The 25,517-nt window shown below is 35.2% G+C and overlaps 1 long non-coding RNA gene across 1 annotated transcript; it reads left to right on the forward strand.

The window, feature by feature from the left end:
* Positions 1-651: 651 nt before the first annotated feature.
* LOC141543635 (uncharacterized) lies at positions 652-25,195 on the forward strand. The gene is made up of 4 exons (XR_012482483.1): positions 652-784; positions 1,501-1,538; positions 3,398-3,611; positions 24,933-25,195. It is a non-coding gene; the product is annotated as an uncharacterized LOC141543635 (long non-coding RNA).
* The last annotated feature ends 322 nt before the right edge of the window (positions 25,196-25,517 follow it).

Below are 25,517 nucleotides of genomic sequence, written 5' to 3' on the forward strand. Positions count from 1 at the left end.
TAATTTCACCCCTGCCACTTCCAATGCTTAATCTTCTCTTTATCAAGGGATTCTCCAGGAACAGTCACTATTTTTTCCCCTCCCAAACCATGAACTTTAGAAATGTGTTGCACATATTATTGATTCACATATCACTTCTTCTCTGGGTTATTGCAACAGCCTCTTTATTGAACAATCTTAAACAAAGAAACATAATAGGAGGCAATCTGATATAGTAGAAGGAGCATTAACTTTCAGGTCAGAAAACCAAAATTCTAGTTCTATCTCTGATGCTTGCTACTTGTAAGACCTTGGACATGTCACTTAATCTCCATGGTCCTCAGTTTCCTCATGTGTAAAATGAGAGGGTTGGACTAGATAGTTTCTAAGGTTCCTTATAGTTCTAAATTTATAATATTGTGATTATACATAGTAGGACAAATTCTAGGACCAGTAGAGTTAATAGGTTAACATACCTCTTAACTAATTTTTCGCATTAATTTTTCTTCCCACATTACTATGTATAAAAAATGTATTTTACCCCAGAGATCACTAGAAAAATACACATTGGCTTTATTGTTGTGTTTGTTGTCATGTCTAACTCTTTGTGATCCAATTTGGAATTTTCTTGGCAGAATTCCTAATGTAGTATACCATATCCTTTTCCAGTTCACTTTACAGATGAAGGAACTGAGGTAAACAGGATTAAGTGACTTGTACACAATCATATAGCTAGCATCTGAAGCCAGATTTGAACTCTGCAAGATGAATCTTCCTGATTCAAGAAATGGGCACTTTATCTCTGGTAACATTTAGCTATCCATCCAATTAACTGTAAACAGGAATTAATCTGACCTTACATTTTTATTGAAGATGTTTTGTAATTAATTTACACAAATATCAATATTATATGAAAATAGAGATACTATATAAACATCTTCTGTGTGGATTAGAATTGAGCAGTACAACTAGCTTAATAATATTAAAGGTAAAAAAAGGCCCAACCAGTGGACTTATTTGTTCTATAAACTATGTTGTGAGGGTAGTGAGTAAGAGAAGGACAAAGGGAGGGAGAGGGGAAGAGGGAGAAGAAGAGGAAAATATTATATCTGATTCCTATTTTGTATCTTGAATTCAAGGCTAGGATCAACTGGGATCAGAAGCACCTGGAAATAAATGGTATTTTACATACAAATTGATTGTAGGATTTTTAAATCTAGAAGAAATCTTGAAGATTAACTAATATGGTCCTCTCATTTTATAGATGAGAAAGCAGAGACCCAGTGGATTAAAGCATCTTGTCTGAGCTCACATAACTGTAACAGTCTATGGTAGAGGTAGAATTTGAATTCAGGTTTCCTGACTCAGAACCTACTGTTCTTTCTACCACCCCATGCTGCTCAATAAGCATTTTCTTATTTTCGTATAGCAGTAATCCTGAACCTACCTGAAAATTGAATCAGCAAAAGCATTTTTTTTCTTTTTAGGAGAAAGACAGGATTTTTTTCTTTCTTTTAACAGAAATTGTAAAGCATAGAGTCAAAGAACGGACTCTTCAGGTCTGTGAGTATGAAAAAAACAACAGCTGATGTCTTTAGACCTAAGTATTTTCCCATCTTGGTAGGTTGGAATGTCACTTGGCTTAGAAAAAACCCCAAAATCTTGCAACCACAAGCATGTAATGATATTTAAATTTTATTTATTTCTATATTTCTATTTCACACCACAAAGCTCCTGCCTATGATGGCATATCATCTATTAAAAGTAAAAGCTAAGATTCCAAAATTGGAAGGCGTCAGTGAGGCTCAACTGTTTCTCAAATGAAGGAGTCCATAAATTTTGATTTACTTTCAAAGGTTGGATTTAGATGATACTAAAGGCTGTCTTTCCTTGAATTCCCATCAGAGCCTGGAAGACTAAAGGAGACCTTTCAGTATCAGCAACAGTTTGATCTTTTGACCACTTGACTAGACTAAACAGCAGCCGAATTGCAATCCTGAGTTCTCTGGTATCCACTAGACTATTGTTAGTCATCCTTCCTGAGGAGTCTAAAATTATTCTTCTCTCTCTCTCTCTCTCTCTCTCTCTCTCTCTCTCTCTCTCTCTCTCTCTCTCTCTCTCTCTGTCTCTCTGTCTCTGCCTCTCTCTCTCTCTCTCTCTCTCTCTCTCTCTCTCTCTCTCTCTCTCTCTCTCTCTCTCTCTCTCTCTCTCTCTCTCTCTCTCTCTCTCTCTCTCCCTCCCTCCCCCTCTCCCTTCCTCCCTCCCTCCCTCCACCTCCTTCCCCCTTCTTTTTCTCCCTCTCCACTCTTCCCCTTCTTCTCTCCCTCCCTCCCCTCCTTTCTTCCCCTCCTCTCCCTCTCTCTTTCCTTCCTTCCTTCCTTCCTTCCTTCCTTCCTTCCTTCCTTCCTTCCTTCCTTCCTTCCTTCCTTCCTTCCTTCCTTCCTTCCTTCCTTCCTTCCTTCCTTCCTTCCTTCCTTCCTTCCTTCCTTCCTTCCTTCCTTCCTTCCTTCCTTCCTTCCTTCCTTCCTTCCTTCCTTCCTTCCTTCCTTCCTTCCTTCCTTCCTTCCTTCCTTCCTTCCTTCCACCTTTCCTCCTCCTCCTCCTCCTCCTTCTTTCTTCTTCTTCTCTCTGTCTTTCTGTCTATCTGTCTCTCTCTCTCTACCTCTGCATCTCTGTTTATGTTTCTTTCTCTTTCCCTTGTGATGTATAACTTTTTCAGAATAGTGGACTCCTGGGTGAAGAAACTCCCTATACCAAAGTACATCAGAAATTGCAGTGTGTTTTATTGTCTTGGAAAGTTGTTTGAAGCAGTGAAAGGTTAAGGGTCATATAACCCATATTTGATAGAGAAGGGAAATAAACCTTGGCCACTTGAGGTTGACTTTCAATCCACTATGACAAAGGCCCCAGCTTTGAATTTAGGAATCTGGTTTAGTAATTTTTCCTGACTCAGATTACATTTCCTAGATTGATTTTTTATCCCTATATTACCTCAGGTCCTCACTCTAAAGTGAAAAATATGTGTGTTTAGTGTGAGAGGACCTTGGTTGGAAACTCAACCTTGTAATTAGTTATCTGTATCAACATGTACCCCAACCCTGAAGTCAGGAGGACCTGAGTTCAAATATGAATCAGACACTTAACACTTCCTAGCTGTGTGACCCTGGGCAAGTCACTTAACCCCAATTGCCTCAGCAAAAACAAAAACAAAAAACAAAACAAAACATACAAGTTACTTGATCTCTGGCATTTAATTTCCTTATATATGGATATAATTTCTGAAAAATGAAGAATTGGACTAGGAAATATATAAAGTTCCTTCCAGCTCTAAACCTGTGCTCTTAGGATACCTTTCTCAGACTGACACCTAATTAAGACCCTTCTGGAGTTCATTCTAGATTTTATTTTCTATTTGTAGCATTCAGTTTGAAGCCTTGACCACTGGACTCAGCATATCATGCAGTAAAGAGGAACACAATCTCTTCATCAAAAAAACTGAATCTGATTAATGGCATGGACAAAATAAACTTCCACCCGTTGTCAGCTGTGATATAACCATAACATTAAGCAGCCTGGTGGCACAATGGATGGAGCCCTGGACCTGGAGGCAGGAAGGCCTGATCTGGCTTCAGGCAAGTCATTAGCTTCTGCCTAAGTTTTCTCAGCTGTAAAATCAGGATAATAAATCCCAGGGTTATTATAAGGAGAAAAATGAGCTAATTAATATTTATAAAGTACTTTATAAACTTTAAAAAGCATTATATAAATGTTTCTTCTTCTTCTTCATCATCATCATCATCATCATCATCATCATCATCATATTGTCTAGTCAGATTCCTTGCAATTCCTTGACTAAAAATCTGATAGTCAAAGGTATGTAGAGCAACTCACATATATTCCCTGCTTCTAAAACTTCAAGTTTCTATTTAGTTTAACCAGTCTTTACCATTTTAATCTAAATATCAGCTGTTCCAAATATGGAATCACTTTCTAAAATGAGATGTCATTGAGATTTTTAAAAAACAAGTTATGCATTTAAACATGGCATACTATCATCAACTTCTGCACAAGCTAGGTTTTGAAATTTTTTTCTAGTGTATGGAGGAATTAATATGGATATTAAATTAAGCATTTATAAGTACCTGTTTTATGTCAGGCAAATGTTGAGGATACAAAAAAATCAAACAATCCCTGCCTTCAAGGAGATTGATTTCAGCTGGGGATAGGGTGGGATACACAGAGACATATTTCTCTTTCTCTCCCTTCCCTCCTCTTCCTGTTGCCTCTATTTTCCTTTCTTCCTCCTCTTCATTCTCCTTCTCCCTCTTCCTTCTCTCTTTTTCTCTCTCTTCCTTTCTGTCTGAAACATCACAGCATTTGAATTGACTATATAGTGAGTATGGAAAATATATTAAAAGACGAATAAGACTGGTGTGGTATTCTGAAAGTGCCTGAAGAGTCAATCTAGTAGGACTTCTATTTAAAGTGTATGGGTTTCAGCCCTGAAAAAGTGCATAACTGATACTTAGTTGATGAATTGTTTTATGGCAAGGAGACCAGATATATAACATATGATAAAAATATTAGCTAATATTTATACAGGCTACTAGATGATGCAGTAGATGGAGCACCGGGCTTGAAGTCAGGAAGGCTCATCTTCCTGAACTGAAATCTATCCTAGATACTCAATAGCTTGTGACTATGGGCAACTTAATTCTGTTTGCCTCAGTTTCTGCATTTATAAAATAAACTGAAGAAGGGAAATGGCAAAGTAGTCCAGTATCTTTGCCAAGGAAATCTGGTCATGAAGAGTTGAACATAACTAAGACAATTAAACGAGAAGAACAATATTTATGTAATGCTTTAAGTTTTGCAAAGTCTGCCATCTGTCTATATCTAATCTATTTACCAATCTGTCTATAACTATAATCTCATTTGATCTTCACAACAGTCCTGGAAAGTGGGTACTATTTTTATCTCTATTTTTCAATTAAGGTAACTGGCTTCGAGGCAGGCTTTCCCATCCACCATACCACAGTGGATTTTTTATACATTTCTAATACTGTGAATAAGCACAAGTCAGTCCTCAACCAATTAATCTTTTTCATTATAGTCCTATTCCTAAACAGAACCTGATGAAAATACTACAAACTCTACTCAGGGAAAAGGGCACAAAACCGGACTATATGTGTGGAGAGGGATGGGATAGTACAGGAAGATTACTCATTTGTTCTAGTTTCTCATTTTAACTGTTTATTCTTGTCAAATAGATGCTAATATCTGCTGTTACCATGCTGCTGAAAGATAGAGTATTTTAACAGCCTCTTGATATCCTAATCTCTTCCCAGTCTTGTCTATCTTATATATTGCTGCCAAAGTTATTTTCCTTAAATGTTGGTCTATCCAAGTAATTCCTATTTCTCTAAGATAGACTATAAATAGCTGTTTAAGATAGACTATAAATAGCTGTTTAAACCCTTTCCAGCCTGATTTGACATTACTCTCCATCCTGTACTCTGTGATTCAGCTAAACCTACTTTTTCTGTTTCTCCCACAATTCACTCCAACTGCTATCTCTTTGTCTTTATATTATTATAGTGTAATAGCTACAGCAGGTGTCAGGAATACGCTGCCTCCTTACCTTTGCTCCAAGAATCCTCCCTTCTGATAGGGTGTACTTCAAGCACAATGTTCTGCTGAAAACTTCTTGACCTTCCTGCCTCCCCACCCCTCAAATTCTAAGGCTTCTTCTCCCAAACTATCTTGTTTTTAACTATATTTGACTCCTCCCTTGGAGGCTTGTAGCAGTGTTTGCCACTGTTACTACCATGAAAGAGAGCTATTGATTTCTCAGGTTAATATTTTGATCCTTAGTTTCAACTTAGTAGTCAATTAAAAAAAACATGAAATGGCTTTATATTATCTGTGCATGATATGAATTACAACATATCTCCATGTCAGGTCATCATTCACTTTCAGAAGCAAAATTCTCAAGGTTTCATGGATATTTGGCTACAGAACACTGTACATGCTTGAAGGACTGACTGACCATCCAAATGACCAGCCCTCTGTTACATATGTGATTGTGTATGTATGTATATATTTCCATTAAAATGCAAACTCCTTACAGATAGAGATTATTTCATCTCTGTATCTCCAGTGTATGATAAGTGGTATATAGTAAGTACTTAATAAAACCTTTTTGAAATCAGAATTTTCAATGATTAGAAGTACAGAGAGAATAATGGGAAAGATGTCAATGCCTTTGAATCTGATAATTTTTGGAAAATTTGGCAATGAGATCCTATTTCTGAGAAAAGAAATTGCCTTGGAGTCTTTTTAAAAAAAATATAGCTTATTCATTTTTTGGAGCTTTTGGTTAATTTCCTCTTAAGGCCCTCCCTCCCCATTTCCTATAGGGATAGTTGTGGAATTGGGGGAAGCAATAGTCCAGGGCAGGGACAGTATCTTCCTCCTAATCACTGCTGCTGCTACTGTTGTTATTGTTGTTACTATTGTTATTGTTTCCCCCCCCTTCTCCTTTCCTTTTTCCTTTCCTTTTTCCTTTCCTTTCTCCTCTCCTCTCCTCTCCTCTCCTCTCTTCTCCTCTCCTCTCCTCTCCTCTCCTCTCCTCTCCTCTCCTCTCCTCTCCTCTCCTCTCCTCTCCTCTCCTCTCCTCTTTTCTTCTCTCCTCTCCTCTCCTCCCTTTCTCCTTTCTTTTCTCCTTCCCTTTCTCCTTCTCTTTCTTTTTCCCCTTCCCTCTTTCCTTCCCTCTTTCCCTCTCCTCTTTTCTTCTCTTTATTTCTCCTCATCCTCCTTCATCGATTGGCAAATTGTGACTGCCTGTGCTGAAAAGCAATCATGGTTGAATGTTCCTCTTTTGCTAAAAGACTAAATTTGGAAAATATCAAAATAAAACTGCTGAATTTTCTTTAAAGAAAATGATTGACCATTTTCATTTTTATTTCTGCCAACATGAATGGACATCATTATGATCTCTTGTACTGAGAGGTAGACATTTAAAACTTTCTCTGTTATGGCATAAAACACCAGTCTCAACTAAAGTTAACTAAAATTTCTAGTTAAAATGACTTATTTTTGGTTAATCATTTATTCTACAGAGAGGGCGGTTTTTATTACATCTGAGTATGGATATGAGCTTTCATACCTAAATAAAAGTTCCGTGTTTATATTATTGATGTCTTAATAAAATCAGGACCCTAGAAAAATGAGTCATTTTGTTCTAGTTACAGCTATATTACTGAGCAAAACAGATCAGTATTGGAGAATTCTTCAATGAGGATTTTTTGATGAGGGCATGTTTTTAGAATCCTTCTATATACAAGTTAGTTAGAGTATATATAAAACAGGGGTGGGATAGGAAGGCATTATTACATCAGAAATCCCCTCCTAACATGCACATACTATACCTTTGAAAGAAATAATAAATGGATTTTGAGATTTATTTTATAGGTACCTCAAAAAGTTCAAAGATTAGTTAGTTATTTGAATTCTGAAACCTATCTGGAACAGATATTTGAGAGTTCTTAGGATCTGAGAAATGGCAAAGCAATAGATTGACAATGGATATTTGGGACTTTTTCTTTTTGGTTCTCTATTAGAAGAATAGGTGTTAATTTAAAAAAATACACTATTGGGGCAGTTAGTTGGTATAGTGGATAGAGCACCAGCCCTGAAGTCAGGAGGACCTGAGTTCAAATATGACCTCAGAAACTTAATACTTCCTGGTTGTGTGATTCTGGGCAAGTCACTTAACCCCAATTGCTTAAGGAAAAAAACAACCAAACAAAAAAAAATACACTGTTGACTACATGGTTTTATTTAATAAAATACCAAGCATGACTTCTGGATTTTTCCTCCAGTCACATACACATATGATTGTCTTAATGAAATAATCATGAAAAGATCATTAGGTATATGAGGTTATCTCCATACATTGTTGTAAGAAGCATATTATCTCTGAAACTTCACGTCACAGTTTTAGCAGAAAAATTAAGTATTTTCTAAATTTTTTTATGGTCAAGACTGAGCACTCACATAACAAATTAATCAAAGACATCAGAATAATACACACACACACACTCACACACACACACACACACACACACGAATAACATTTTGTTCTTATACTAGATATGTTCCTTGGCATCTGAAATGGGTTATTCTAATAGATGCTCTCAAAATATAAGATAATTAGTCAAAGTTCTGGCTATTGTTGAGGTCCAAGAGAGCTTCATGAAGTAGATGATATTTGACCTTTAAAAGATAAATGGGAATTTTAATAAAAAAGTTAAAAGATTGCATTTTAGGCGTAAGAAAAAATGACAACAACAGCAACAATACTATGCTGACATTTATGTAGCACTTGAAAGTCTGCTTAATTGAAAATACTACTCTAGAGGTGTTCTGACTAAGTCAGGGTTTGGCCGACTTCCTCATTCTTTGAAGCTTTGTTTCTCTATGGGTCCCAGGAGCCAAACAATTTTGGTGACTTATTACACTGTTGCCAGAGGAAGGATGATGGCTAAAATATAAAAAACATCATATAAGACGTTACTTAACTTTCAACAGCAAAGATTTAGGTGTGATCAATTACTTTGGTTTTCCATAGGAAATCTCTCTCTCTCTCTCTCTCTCTCTCTCTCTCTCTCTCTCTCTCTCTCTCTCTCTCTCTCTCTCTCTGTCTCTGTCTCTGTCTCTGTCTCTCCAACATTTAGTTCTTGTGCTAGATATGTTCCTTGGCATCTGAAATGGGTTATTCTAATAGATGCCCTCAAAATTGGTGGAAACATCTATCTCATATGAAGTTAGAAAGCAAGGAAAACTCAAGTTGTTAATTTGCTGCAGTAATAAAGGGGAAAGAAAAATCTTACAAGTTAAGAATTTTAAACTTCTCTAACTTTATTCAAATCCCATTTTACTGAGCATCCGACCAAGTTATCCTACTGGATAAAATTCCACTAAATTACTTTTTTATCTTATTTGCTCATACACTCTCCTATGCTTCTCTCACCAGAACTTTTAAATGTCTTTGGATTTCATTTTCTTTAAAATAGTTAAAGAACAATTTGCACCTCTCCATGCAAATGCTCATGCTCTTGTGGACTCCCATTATGAGAATCCTATTCACTCAAGAGTAGACAGACTCCCTGTTAATCCAATTACTATAGAAATTGATCATACTGAGCCCCCAAAGTGGAAACTTTCCCACTTTCACATTCTGCCTTTGCCTAGCTGAGTTGTTAGATACAGGGTTCCTACCTAGTTTGAATAGAAAATGAGTTCAGAGGAGGGGAGAGAAGATGTCTACTGCCCACTGAATTGCCAATCAAGCCCATTGCTGGTGGTCACTTTTTTAAAATTAGAAAATCTAGAGTTTGAATATCTAATTTAAAGGAAAGTGAATGAGCCATGTAAATTGCTAGAAGAAGATAGTTCAAAATCATCAGAAATAATTGACTCTACTGTCCCTTCTAAAGCTGTAATCTTGCTCGGTCATCTTTTTAAGACTGGGACCAAATTTTGTTCCCAGAATGGGAAAGGAAGAATGCAACAAGGCATATGGGGATTTATATTATCCCCTTGTGTCCCAGAATGTTGATTTCTTTTTAGGGGATTAAAAGTTTTTTCCCCCTTGAGGAGCAGAAGGCAATCAGTGGCTAGATTGGTTGCCTAGAAGTTAATCTTGGGAACTGTAAATAAAAGCATTGATGGGCATTCCTATCAGCTATGACTCCTATGAGTCTACAAGAAATGCTTGCTCTTAGTTTAAATCCTTCTCTTTTTGTGTAAATTTATGTTCCTTTTTTTCTGGAAAGTTTTAGACCTTGACTTTAATATCAATGATTTACTTTTAAAATAAGTAAACTTCCATTTTCTTAAATACTATCGTGTCAATAGTGGATTAAAACTATTTCTCTTACATATACCATCGCTACATGACTTTAAAAAAATAGACATGTCCAATTTTTGTATCCCACAATTTTGTTTTTTGTTTTGTTCACTGAGAGTCTCACTTTTGCCTCTCTAAAATTGTTTTTTTTTTGTCATATTGCTTACATTCTCTGCCTTTGTTCATCTGGGATACATACCACAATTCTAATGATGGCTATTGTTTCTATTGGAAAGCTGCTGTTGCCTAGAACAGGATTTCTTAAACTTTTTTCTTTTGTGACCCATTTTCACCAGAGAAATTTTTACATGACCTCAGGTATATAGGCATATAAAGGAGGTATATAAATAAAACATTTATTGATAATAAATCATGATTTTGTGACCCTCACACATAGTTACAAAAACCCACATGGGGTCTTAAATCACCATTTATGAAACTGAGGCCTAGAATACAGATATGGAGCAAAACATAACAGGCCAGGATGCACATTTTTAGTCTCAATTGATAAGTAGACTTTGTTTTATTTAATGCTATAAGCTATAAACAGTTTTGTTCTCTTGTAAAATCCGTTAAGAAAGCTTTGTTCAAAGATTATTTTACATCAATTTAATTCACTGTGTGATACTTCAGGAAACTTCTACATCACAGTTGATAATGATGGAGATTTTAAAACTTGTTTAGTTTTGGTCTAGATCTGTGATTTCTTTTGTATGGAGAGCTCTTGGTATGGGATCTTTCTCTGATGCATTTTGACTTGAAATTAGAGAATCATAGATTTAGAACTTGAAGAACATTATAGTCTTAGAGAATTGCCAGGGACTGAGAAGTTAAGTGGCTTGCCCATAGTGGTGGAATCTAAAAATCATTGCATGACTGAAAATATTTGATACGAAATAGAATGAATTCCCAGTGATGCTAATGAATAAAATATATGACCATAAAATTTTATGGATAGATAGTCCTAAGAAAAAGGCAACTAGGTAGCATCATAGTGCATAGAGTCCTGGCCTGAAGTCAGGAAGACTTCACTTACTGGCTGTGTGAACTTGGACAAGTCACTTTGTGTGCCTCAGTTTCCCCATCTGCAAAATAAGCTAGAGAAGGAAAAGTCTAACGACTCCAGTATCTTTGCTAAGTGAACCCCAAATGAGGTCATGGAGAGTTAGACATGACAAAAATAATTCCATACTAACATTTTTAAAGATTCAACATTTGATTTTGTTTCAGATCACCTAACCTAGATTTGGTTCCTAAGATCATAAACTTAGAATTGGAAGGCCCTTGGGGACCAAATAATCCAATACCCCATTTTGCAAATGTAGATTGGGACCTAGAGATATTAATTGACTTGCTGAGGTTCATATGGAAATAAGGGGTAAAAAGCTTGAACCTAGATTTTTAACACCAAATCTAGTGCCCTATGGCAAATGTTCAGTCTGGTCATTCAACTAGTTCTAAATCTACCAATTATATTATTATCTAGCCCATATATCTTTATCTCATGCGTAGGAGAAGCATGAGTAACTCTTGACAAAACCTCTGCTAAAATGTAGCTAATTGATATCTGAATCATTTCCCTAATTTATGAGGCTGGTTACCCTCTCAAATGACAAATGAAGTTAGTCTAATGCCGGATCTTTATGATCACTACTTCCTTTTGAAGATGTCCAAAATGACTCCTTCAATAACAATTTGAAGAATTTTGACAAGAATAAAAAATTAAGTTTATAAGTTTGTAGTGTATAAATTTCATTTATTTGTTTTTCTTCATTTCTGTAGTACCCCTTCCATTTTCCAGGTTTTTTTTTTTTTAAATAAATCACCAATGGAACATCATCAGTCACTTACTTGCTGGTTCCCCTCTCCCTTCTCAGTATTCCAGGATGAAGTTTATCTGTACTTGGTGATTCTAAATCTTTTATGGAAGATGAAATCTTACAAAGTATTGCCCTATATTGAGTATCATTTCTTTTAGTCTTAGTATCTTCTCCAGGCTCACTTTCCCAGCTGCCATTTTTATTTGCATGTTGAGCCCTCACAAGACTATTATTCCTTTCAAAGTTGTAGGGGTAAACCCAAGGAGTTTTTTTTAGTGTTGCTGCCCCTGAGCCCACACCAGTGTGGGCTGAGTAAGAGCTGACAGTATGTTCTTGAATATGGAGGGTCTTATCTATATTACCAGGTGCAGAGGAAACTCATTATCTCGGTTATTAATGGACAAAGAAGGAGAAACTTTAATTCTCTACATATAATTCAACTAGTTGAACTTCTATGAATTATATATTACAAAAGACATTGTTTGAGAAAGTATAGCAAGAATAGTGGCTTTAAAAACATCTTCTCCATACCTTCTGCAACAACAACAACAACAACAACCAAAAAAAAAACCCAGTCTGGGAACACTCTCCTACAAATACTGTTGGGTTTTGTGTGGAGAAATGTCACAAGCATTAAGTAAATACAAAGAAAGTGCTTCTTCCCAGATCTCATTGCCCTTTTTTATCTTCTGTGTATTTACTTCATGAAAATTATTTGTGGAGCTATTTTATTTCTCTTCCTAGATGTTAAACTTCTTGGGAACAGGGACTCTAGTCATTTATCTTTGTATCTCTGTAAGACTTTGGTATTTTGCACACAGTAGATGCTTAAAAATATTTGTTCAATGGAATTGAATTATACCTCATTGACTTATCCAACAAATGGTGATAAGGCTCCTAACTTCATCTCTCAAAGGCAATATTAAACATAAAAATGAAATGAAAGTAATACACTATATGAATATGAAATATTTTCAAATTGACATTGATTCTAGAATGTGATGTGTGGCCCAGTATGGGAGTGGTTTTACAAGCATAGAGAATGCATTTCCATTTCCAATCATTAAGGAACATTCATGGGGAAAGAGTAATTATTTTCTCTTGATTATGAAGCATTAGGATGTGATGCTATATGCAGAAATTTTGTTTAAATAATTAAAAACAGAACATTCTGGGATTTGACATGATAATAAAGGCCAGAAAAAAGGCTTTTAAAAATGTTACTTCAAGCTGTGCTTATTTCATTAAAAACAGAAAGACTGTTTGTCTGAGACTCAGGGTTGAAAACTTGCTTCATGAATGACAAGTGAAAACAGTTCTCTCTGGATTCTGATATCAGTTCAGCCTTTGACCAGGTCACTGATACAGCAACAGGCTGTTGAAAAGAATGCTGAGAATACCGTTTGCTTATATCTTTACTTTTGCTTTGTTCTTTGCAATGAAGCAAAAGATGAATCAAATTCAAAGAATTCTGGTGGATAAAATTCAATAAAAGTTATTCTTATTTAATGTAATTAATGAATAGATATTTAACTAACTCCTGTACTAAACTCATGATAGGCTAGGCTCAGATAGATGTAATGTTACCGCAGTATGCTCAAAGACCTAAGAGAGTGAATGGCTAAACAATTGTCAATGATCTTTGAAAAATAATGGAGAATGAATGAGGCATAAATGTTATCTTAATTTTCAAAAAGCAGTGTCTTTACCAATAGTCCAGTAAACTTGACTTAAACTTCTGGAAAAATTCTAGAATATATATTATCTGAATAACATTGGATAAGTTATGTAACCCTCTGTGCCTGAGGGTTTTTTTAATGTATAAAATGAAGAGGTTTGGATGACATGACCTCTAAAGTTCCTTTCAATTGAACTTCCTATCAATCATAGATGTCTGCAGATATGATGGCCTGTTTCAAGAGAGAGGGAACTCTCTGTTCTTGGAGGTGGTTATTGGATGATCACTTAATGGTAAAGTTGAGTAGGAGACATGTTTGTTTATGAGTTGCAATAGATGACCCTTGGTGTCCTTTTCACTTTTAAAATATTCTTATTCTATAAAGTTACCCTCAAGATTAAAGAATGAATTAAATTAATTTAAATAGTCATTAAAGAGACACAATATACAAAGAATTTTGAGTAATAATAGGAATTTTGATAATTGAAGATTTTGGTAAATAGGTTTCTAGGTAATCTGGCCTATATTTGTTTCTGGCCAAATACAAAATACTAATAATTTTGAGAATAGGTCACTTTATTTTATTACCTGTAAGCAGGTGTATGTTCCCTTAGAGAGCTTAACTAGTAGCCAATAAATTCCTTTTGACTCAGAGAATAAGAATAGCCTTTATAAATTGTTATCAAATCTCTAAAAAGTATTTCTTCTAGGTATAAACCAGAAGAATATATCCTCACGGACTTCCGTCTAGGCCAGACTAAATCATAGTTTGGTGCATTCATGGCTTCATTGTAACCCTGGAGAAGCGATAAGACAGCCAGTAATTGTGCCTCTTTACCCATCTGGAAATTGATATTGTGTGTCTTCTTACCTGTGACTAGGAAAGAGAGATTTTGTCTTTTTGTGCCTTTTGAATGCATGCTCAGTATGCCAATAAAAAGACTTTACAGCAAGAAATCAGCTCTTTAAGCTTCCTCATGTTTTGGTTTTAGTCAAAGCAGATTATGCATTCTTAATGAATTATTGGTATTTCCCTATATTACATTTCCTTTCCTCTCTAGAACTGGGTTCCCAATTTGAGCTTCTATCCCACTTTTTTTTTGAAATAACAATCATGAGACATTAGATTTAGAACTAAAAAGGGCTTAGAAGTGATGGAGTGCAGCCCTATTTTTTATTTTTATTTTTTACAGATGAAGAAATGGAGATGTAGAGAATAAGAACCTCATTGGAGGTTACATAGCAAATAAGTTGTTGAGGGAGGATATGAACCCGTTTTCTCGAATTGAACACCAGTACGCTTATTTACCACATATTTATTTAGTTTGAATGGAGTCTCACATTTCATTTACATTTGTGTGATAACTTTATTTTCTGGGCAATAGGAGATTGTAAAAAATTCAACCTAGAAACACATTGGGATTCCTAGGCTTCTTTAAAAAAATGATTGCCATCACATTCTGCTTCCAATCACATTATTTGAATTATTGTTTATATCCCATTATTGGTTCAAGAATGCATGTATTTGAGCAATTCATGGTTAAAATTACAAGCAATGCATCAAGCTTATGTATTTGTTCTAAAAAGGTAGCATCTTTCTAGCCATTCCATTACAGATGGCAGGGATGTAGTTTTCTATATTACTTATTGAAGTAATTAGTTCTATTATTTTAGAGGGTATGGGACTATATCTTTATCACCTAGTTCAAAAGGTAGTCTACTAGAGCATTCCTATTAGTCTAGACAGCAAAGTAGCTGGTTATTTTCAAAATTTTCAATGTATATCATTGCTTCTATCCTAGACTCTTTTTTTTTTTTGCCTCTGCCCCATATAGGAATGGCTTGCTTACTTGATTTATTATCTTGTTCTGTGCCTTACAGAATTTTTAGTTCACTTCTATGGTATTATTGCTCACTTGATTCTTGATCTATTGCTATGTCTTAAGCATTCCCCCTTGTCTTTATTGTAGGTTATTTACATGATCTTATTACTAACCTGTGTCTAAACCTAACTAATAGTGTTTGAAATCTTGGCTGTATCCTTTTTATATGCTGCAGGACCAACCATTATCCTACAGAATAGCCAGCTTCCCTACCTATGGATCTTTTAATTAGAGAAATTCATGGAAATTCAATGAGAGATCTTTGAGTTCTAGGAATTTAACAGTGAGAAGACTTGATTGGCTTGTCCTATGCACTTTATTTCCTTCATTTTGTGGCAAATAAAGTTCCAAATGAGGGATTATGTGGTAATAAGTTCATATTAGTGAAGAGAAAAGATGATTTATGCAAAATACATGTATGTTAAAAGATGACCTTTATGGACAGTTAGAGAGAGCAGGTTTCCAAATCCAAATTAGAAGGTCAGTTCCCCAAATTTCAGTTGTGTAGCAGCTTCAGAGATGGTGCCCTAGCTTCCCCTTTTGGTATAAGAATAATCCCATTTTTCATATGTGTGAGAGAGCCTTTTGAGAGACTCCAGAATGAGTAGTGAAGCAAGATGTCATATATCTGCTCCTTCTATTTACAGGTCTATACTTTGGGATCTTTGAGCCTAATAATTTATTGAAGGAGATGAAAGTATGTTCTTGAATATGGGGGAGTCTTATCTGTGATACCAGATGCAGAGGAAACTCATTATTTAAGGGTTATTTTAATGGACAAAGAAGGAAAAACTTTAACTGCTATTGAATGAAAGGAAATAAAACCCCAAAACCAAGGGATAGTGAACGCTTAAGGGGTCTATGTCAATTATCTGGACAATCAGGAGAATAACCTTGGGTTGCTTTCTTAAGAAATGTACTTATACTTTTCCTTCCTCAGGGATACTTCATGTAATATGCTAATTCAGTGGTGAGGGAATCAATTGCCCATACACAAATTTCCTAATAAGGAGTCAGAGGCTTTAGCTCTGTATATATCTTAGCTCTGGTTATGTCTCTATATATTTATGTAGAAATTTATTATATGTATATTTATATATATCTACATACACAACTGTAGCAAGCAATATTTGTGGATATTAATTCATTTATTTATGGCTCAATTCCTTGCAAATTCAATAACAAAGTAATGAGTATTGAAAAATATCATATGATTAAGGAAAGAGTGAATTTTGAATCATGAGAGTTTCTAAGAAGATGGAAAGATTTGTAGATTTGTGTCATCAGGGGAGGCTCCATGAAATATATAGGACTTAAGGTGACCTTTGACAGATGGAATGAATTTATGTAGATGGAGAAGGAAGGGCATGTCAACCATAGGAAAAGAGAAGCAAAACAGGAATGGAATATACATGAATAATTCTATATATAATCCAAGATGGCTGAGGCTGGTAGTGGAATAAAAGAGAATTGGTTTCATATTCTATCTCCAACATTTTCTGTGTGTGATCATGAACAAATCACTTAACTTATCAGCTTCAGTGTCCCCATCATTAAGTGGAGGTGCGCTCTCTCTCTCTGTCTCTGTCTCTGTCTCTGTCTCTGTCTCTTTCTCTCTCTCTCTCTGTGTGTCTCTCTCTCTGTCTCTCTCTGTCTCTGTCTTTATCTCTCTCTCTCTTGTCTCTGTCTTTATCTCTCTCTGTGTCTCTGTCTTTCTGTCTGTCTCTGTCCCTCTCTTTTTGTCATCTCTGTATATGTATATGTATGTGTATCTATATTTATATCAATATCTAGCACTTACCTCATTGCATTTTCCTGAAGTTTGAATGAGATTATGAAAAGTACTCTGCAAGCCTTAAATTGCTATGTAAGTATAAATTATTATCAGCATTATATGAACTTAAAAGAGATTTTAAACTTTGATGTATGAAAGGATACGTTTATCGTTAATCAATATGGAAAGGTCAGAAAGGCAGAAAGATGAGGGGATTACTTTTAAATCTTTTAAGAGAGTGGGGACGGATGAATCATGTCCGAAGGAGAGATAGCAGAGAAAGTTGAAGAAAGTTCATAGTGAAAGGCTGAGAGTTGGGAGAGGAGCTCTTATTTTCTAGTAAAGAATTCATCATTTGTGACAGTACAAAGAATTCTAATTTTCTTCTCTTTAAGGGAGATCCTTTGGAGAAAATGCCTTAGTTTACCTGATGGGCACAGACATATATCATTACATTTATGATTGCTACTATTGTTATACTGGCTAGTCTAAGACAGGGAAATAATGAAATCAGCTAGAGAATACATTCTGGTTTCCCAGTCAGTCAATATTAAGTAGAGCTTACTGCTTCTCTCTCAGTGCTGAATGAACTTATTAAAGCATATTGCTGAGGCCCTGGCTATTAGTGTAGAATGAATTTATTCCAGCCTGAGGGCTGTCAGTTGCCTACTGCATGTAGCTTAGATTCTGTGGTATGATAGTGTTAAAGCCAATTAAAGATTGGGGGAAAGCATTTTATATCAAGGGTTCAAATTGATTTCCTAAGCTTGATCTTACCCAGAGAGGCAAGTAAAGATGTAGATCTAAGCAGTGTAAAAAATCAAAAATCTTCCCTGCCTTTGCTCATACTGCGCTCTCTATCAGGAAATCCACTTCTAACCCAAACCTTTTAAAACCCAGCTCAGCCCTGCATCCTCTGGGAATTTTTTTTCTGTGCTTATATCCACCTTGATCTCTTTATTTTCTAAACTTAGACTTCCCCTTAGGATTTACCAACTTATTGTATTTTCCTAATTGTTTTTATAAGTTATTCTTGTCTCTTTATCTCAGTTGTAGGCGCTATGATGATAGAGACCAGATCTTATTATAATTTGTTGTTATGAGGACATCTCAAGCTCAAAATGCCCAGAATGGAACTTATTATCTTTTCCTTGAAATCCTCCTCTCTTTCTCCCTTCCCTTATTACTAGACAACGCTGAACCATCCTTTCAATTACCTAGTCTCAAACCTGTGTCATCAGGATTCTTCTCTCGCATTATTCTACATATCCATTTTGATTGCAGATCCTTGAGTTTCTACCTTCACACTATCTCTCCTGTATATCGCCTTCTCTCCATTCACATAATGACACCCTAGGGACAGGCTTTCATCACACTTTACTCATATAATTGCAATAGAGTTCTCACTGGTCTCCCTGCCTCAAGTGTCTCCCCCACTCCAATCCACCTTCCACTTCACTGCAGGTATGATTTTTCTAAAGCAGAGATCTGAAAATGACAGTCCCACTCTCCTTACTGCTCACTGAGCTTTAGTGATCTTCTATCACCTCTAGGTAATATAAGTTCTTTTGTTTGACATTTAAAGCTCTTTATAACCTGACTCTTTCCTACTTTTTCATCTTAATAAACACTTGAACCCAGTAAAAATATTCTATCTCCTGTCTTCCTAAGTGTACATGTTGTCTTCCAGGCAAGAACATTCCCCTTGCCTCCACCACATAGTAACTTGGTTTAATTTCCTTCAAGACTCCGTCATATCTCTACCTTCTGCTGAAAAGACTTTTGGTCCCAATTTTGCATGCCTTCCCCTCCAATATCTAGTCTGTATATCTTGTGACTAGTGAGTTTACACCTTTTCTCTCCTATTAGGTCAAGAACTCCTTGGGCAAGAACTATGTCTTTTCCCCCTTCCCTTTCTTTGAATTCTCGGAGCTTAACATAGTGCTTGTATATAATAAAGTATATAATAAATTCTTGTTGATTGTTTCACTTTCAAATCTTTGTGTTCCTCATCTACACACAAAGTCTGGGGAGTAATATCAGATGGGTTCAATTACACAGTAGAGGCTCAAGACACTATTTATATTTTATATATTTTTTGAAATCATACTCTATTTTTTCCAATTACATGTAAAGTTAGTTTTTAACATTCATTTTAAAATAAAATTTTGAGTTCTTAATTTTTTTCCTCCCTCTCTCTCATACCTCCTCCTCAAGATGATAAGCAGTCTGATATAGATTATACATGTGTAATAATCATGTAAACATATCCAAATTAATCATATATTAAATGAAGAAACAGAACAAAAGGGAAAATCCATGAAAAATTAAAAAAAAAACCAACAACAAAAGTGAAAATAGTATGATTTGATCTGCATTCAAACTCCATAGTTCTTTCACTGGATATAGATAGCATTTTCCAACATGAGTCTTTTGAAATTGTCTTGGGTCATTTTATTGCTGAGAATAGATAAGTCAATCATGGTTGATTATCGCACAATGTTGCTTTTACTATGTGCAATGTTTTTCTTGGTTCTGATCACTTCACTAAGGATCAGTTTATGTAAGTCTTTCCAAGTTTTTCTGAAATCCATCTCCTCATTTCTTATAGCACAATTGGGAAATGGCTGAACAAGTTAGAGTATATAAACATAATAATATAGTTATATACTCCAACTTGTTCAGCCAGTTCCCAACTGATGGGCATCCCCTTAATTTCCAATTCTTTGACACTACGTAAATATTTTTGTACATGTGGGTCCTTTCCCCTTTTTTATGATCTCTGTGATACAGACTTCATAGTGATACCACTGAATCAAAGGGTATGCACAGTTTGATTGGCTTTCACCTTCTGTATTTGGGACTTTGATGACTTTCTGGTCTCCTTGATATAAGTTTTTTTTTAATTAATAATTTTTTTTCACAGTATATATGCATGAGTAATTTTTTTATAATATTATCCCTTGTATTATTTTTCCAAATTATCCCCTCCCTCCCTCTACTCCCTCCCCTTGATGACAGGCAATCCCATACATTTTACATGTGTTACAATATAACCTAGATACAATATATGTGTGTAAATCCAATTTTCTTGTTGCACGTTAAGTATTGGATTCCGAAGGTATAAGTTACCTGGGTAGATAGAGAGTAATGCTAACAATTTACATTCACTTCCCAGTGTTCCTTCTCTGGGTGTAGCTGTTTCTGTCCATCATTGATCAACTGGAAGTGAGTTGGATCTTCTTTATGTTGAAGATATCTTTGATATAAGTTCAGTGATGCAAAAAGGATCCTCTACACATCTAGCATCTTGTGAACATACTTCCAGAAATACAACTTGCCAATATGTGGTTAGTGATGATGAGGTAGATTTCCTTTGGTTCTCTTGATAGTGGATGGTTACCAGTGCAAATGGCATTCTTGGTCCATTTGCCTGCCTTTTGATCATCCCTCATTCTCATAGTACCCTTATTAACCCACTATTTCTGATCTTGCATCTCTCTGATATATTCTCTATATTGTTTCTCTTGGTCATTTTTTGGTAGATAATGTATTTTGGCCATTCATGCCCATTTCTATCACTCTTTGCTTACTTGCCCTCATCTTCAGATTTTTGAAATTCTGTTATTTTGGCCAGTGAGGTGGACTCAATGGCTAACATCTTAGAGTTTGAATCCTGATTCACACAGTTTTTATGTGACTGTGTGCAAGTTGCTTAAACTTTCCACTCAATTTTCTCATCTGTAAGAAAAGGTAATAATAGTAGCTACTTCATAGGGTTGTTATGAAGATTGTGAAATGAGATAAAATGGGGAAAATGATTTGTAAATCTTAAAATGTGTTTGATAAATCCTAGCTATTTGAAATCATTCTTCTTCTTGATATTATTTCACAACTATACCCATAAAACATCCACAGAAAGACTTTATTATTAAGACGGGTCTTTGTTTCCAAGAAAATTTGGGATCTATAAAAATAGTTCAGCTTCCCCAAGGTCAATCTGTCTTTCATTTCCTGGTTCTAACTTCTAAGGACTCTTACTTATAGGAACCATTATTTTTTCAAGCGGGAAGGAAATGGAATAAACATTTATATAGTGTGCCAGGCACTATGCTAAGCACTTCACAATTATTATCCTACTTTTGGATCCTTACAACAATCCTTACAATTTCAATTATCACCACTTTACAGTTGAGAAGATGAAACAAACATAGTTAAGTGGTTTGCCCAGGGTCATACAACTAGTAAGTGTCTGAGGCTGGATTTGAATGGATGTCTTCCTGATTCTAGCCCCAGATCTCTACCCACTTTGCCATCAGGTGTCTCTCAAGTCACTTAGATCAATTTACTAAATGCTAAATCCGCAGGCATTTCTATGAACTCTTTCAGAGGTTCAGTAGCTGTCAACTGAATATGTGGAAAATTAGTTGATTAGCAATGCCTCTAAGGGAACAACATTGTGGATGACAGAATTTGGAGGTGATAATTCTCCATCACCAAAGGCTTCTTATTTAAAAATAACAGACCAGTCTCTTGTGAATTGTTTCTGAGAATACATACTATTTGTTTTCATAGGCTCAGTCCCATTCTATTTCAGAATGACAGTAATTTTGAATATTTGACTAAAACTTGTGTTTACCTGTAAAGTATAATGTGAATTTTTTCTCAATTTGGCATTCAAGACCCTTCCAGGTATCCCCTAAACCATTTTCTCAAACCATATTTATTTTTATCTCTGAAAATCATCTTCAGCCAAACTCAAGAGTCTCTGTATCCAGTATTAATTTTAACTTCAGAGAGGGCAATGGGACCTTGTGTAAAGATTAGGTCACTGTTTATTGTGTCACAATTTCTCTAATCAATATTATCATTAATATTATATTGTTGTATTTCCTTATTTATATATTCTGTAGGTTGTAAATGCCTTCAAGGCAGGGAACATGTCATTTTGTTATCTGTAGAATCCAAAAAGATGTCCTTCCAGAGATAGGTATTCAATAAATATTGTTTGTTCATGCTGGAGATGATGAGGATCAGCACAAAATAACACAGACAGAAGTATAAGCCTGAGATTTGGGCATGGGTTAGCAGAACTAGACAGAGAGATGCTGTTGATTTGGCTGGATTTCTGCCTCTTTGTAGTTTGCCCTGGTCGATTCCCAGATCTTCTGGGGATTGTTAGTACAAAAGTCCTTAGCTGGTTTGATGTCTGCTCTGGAGCAAGGGTGTAAGTGAAGGCATATGGGTTAGAAGCCTGGACACACTCCTGCTTTCCAGTATGTTTAGGGTCAGTGAGTTTATTTAAACTGGCAAGAGTGTTTGTTTTTGTCCCTGAAAATATATTGGAAAGTTCAACACAATTCTGTTCTTAAAAGGTGGGGATGGAGGCTTTCATGTATCTCTTCAGGAGCAATTTAAGGCAACTGAGTTGACAAACCATGAAAAACTGCAGCTTATAAATAATGGAAATCCTGACATCTTTTTCCTGAAGTAGAGTGAACAACTACAAACTCTAATTATTAGTGTATAGTTTTGAGTTAGAAGGTAGTTCTAATGTAAAGTCAATTTCTATCTAAAATTTTTCACTTTTATGATGCCAGATCCTTTTCCTAAAATTTGTACAAAACAACTGCTATGTATGCATATGTCATATGTGCTGATTCTACTTATAGAAGTACAGAAACTTTTAATTGTTAAGAAGCAAGTAAGATAGGGAAAGCACTTCCCTTGTGAACTTTCCCATCAATATTTCTTATTTAAGGGGATGAAACAATGTGGCCCTTAGAATATTACTCTACATGCTGTGAAATTTTGGGGGGGGGTACAGGGCAGAGATAGAGGGGTGCATAATGTGTTGTCTCAGTTAGAGATGCAGAATTGACTATTTGCCTTGTATGTTTGTATATCAATGAGAGAGGGATGAAGAGAAAAGTCAAGAATAAAAATCTCTTGGGAGGAAAAGGTGGATATTCAGATATCCAGAGTTCTCCAAAGACTTCCAGTGCCTGAAGACTTCATGATTCTTGTTCATCAAGGAGTCCAGAAAAAAATTGGATGATATAGATTAAAATCCTAAATATTCTATATACTACCTGGATAATGGGATAAGTCACTTCTTTGAATCTTAGTATCCTCAAAGATAAAATGAAGGAGTTAAAATAGATGACCCCAAGGTCACTTCCAGGTTTAAATTTATGATCAATGATTTTTCTGTCAATAAATGAAGAAATAAAGGCAAACAAAGTGGTTCCCAGAATAAGTGATTAAACAGTTAAAAATAGTTTGTGCAAGAAATTTGGTTTTACACACATATATTGTATCTAGGATATACTGTAACACATTTATTATATATGGGATTGCCCTGTCCCCTGTGTGAGGGAATAGAGGGAGGGAGGGAGGGGAAAATTCGGAAAAGTGAATGTTGTAAAAAAATTACCCATGCATGTGTACTGTCCAAAAAAATTATAATTATAAAATTAATAAATAAAAAAGAGGATAAAAAAATAAAAATAGTTTGTGGGCAATAGCCTGAAGAATACCTCGGTGTGTGGGGAGGAGAACAAAACAATGGCCAGAAGAATCCCTGAAGAATAGGAGGAAAAGAACAAAACAAAGGCCAGAAGTGTACCTGAAGAGTAGGGGGAAAAGAACAAAATTGTGATTCTTCTAGATCTCAAAATCAGTTGAGTAAGGGATTTTAAAGTTATATGTAATTAAATGCTTTGTAGTGCTTTCCTTTAGAATTGATTCTATATTCTAATTAATAACATTATTAGACAGGAGGGATAAACAATCATCACTTTAAAAGAGTATATTGCTTATCAGGTGAATTGTCTTTTTTGTTCCTCCTTTTCTCCTTATACCTTCTCTTCCAGGATTGTTATGAAGATCAAATGAGAAAATATTTATAGTGTGATTTGAAAATCTGAAAGATATATATATATGTATATATATATATATATAGCCTACCTAATATTGTTATTACTATAACAGAATATGAATAAAATGAGTATTGGATTTTTTGGAAGTACAGGATGCAATCACTTATCTAAAAAAAAAAACTATTTCATTTTTTTCCTATATTGCTTCAGTGACACTTAAGTTGAGTCATGATAAAATATTATTTCAAAAATAGTATTTCAAAATTAAAATAGTAAAGGAAAAAATTAATGAAATTAAGCGAAATATTTCACAAAGAAAAGAGAAGGTGATTTGTGTCAAAATACCAGTTAGCAAAAGCATTTGCCTGTAATTAATTCATTATGTATGAAAGGCAATTTGTAAGGAAATTTCAGAAATCAAGAAATTTTCTGAGTACAATAATTGCACTTTAAAGGAAAATGTGCTAATACTGACACTTCCCTAATCACCCATCCCAATTTCTCTTATCTTTTATATTTCAGAACTTTGTCAATGCTCTAATGGTACATTAGAACTGGTAACATTAGAAAGGGTACCACTAGAATTACTAATAAAGAAATATAAATACTTCAGCAAATTGAATTCAGGAATATATTTTACATTTTTAATATTAGCCAGATTACCATGTAACAGAATTACATGTGACATTTAATGAATTTAATCTTTGTAAAAAGCACAGTCCATAAAACCTGAGCAGGTGTGTGCCAAGGGAATGGCCACTGTAACTCAATCATTGACTCACTATGTCCTTGGACAATGACTAGGGATCTTCCTGACTTTGTAACTTCTGGTTCTTTGGTTGAGACCTCCATGACCTCTATCACTTTTGAGTTATGTTTTCACAATGTTAAGTAGAGAAGTGATAATCATGAAATATTTCCTGAATTGATGAACAATTTGCATAGCTTAAATATCTTTTTTATATATAAGGTCAACAATTTTTTTTTGGCTCTGTTTTTTTTAGATGGAACGGGTGTAGGAATCCTATATTACCTGGAGAGAGAATCGGGGATGTCCCATGGGACATATCGGGGATAGCATTTGAACTGGGTTTTGAAAGAAAAGTCAAAATCTCCTGTACCAATTTGGGCAATGTTTATTAAGTCGCTCCTTCATGCAAGATGTCATTCTAGTTTGAGGACATCAAGAACAAAATGACAGAAGAAGTGGAAGCAGTCTCTGTCCATTATGAGTTTATATTCTACTAGGTTTGAAGGTAAGATTTTGACCAGCCATTCTAAGCTTAGATGTGGAAACAGGAAACTGTGGGATTTATTTGGGGAAAGAAAAGCAGTGCAATTTGGCTATAAGTGGGAGGGGCAAGAGGAACAGTTTGAGGTGAGTCCAGAAAGATAGGCTGGAGTCAAGCCATGGGGAATGAATATATATTTAGGTTAACCAAATTATAAATGGAGACTTGCACTAGAAAGATGCAAGGAAAATTTTACATTTCAAGATGTTTGTAATTTTAAAATAGCTGCATATGTGTGTGGCATCTTTGATCAGTCACTTATTATTTGAAGGATGTTCTAACTTGTTCAATTGCCCT

Source organism: Sminthopsis crassicaudata, chromosome 5 (assembly GCF_048593235.1).
Source record: "Sminthopsis crassicaudata isolate SCR6 chromosome 5, ASM4859323v1, whole genome shotgun sequence".
Taxonomy (NCBI): domain Eukaryota; kingdom Metazoa; phylum Chordata; class Mammalia; order Dasyuromorphia; family Dasyuridae; genus Sminthopsis; species Sminthopsis crassicaudata.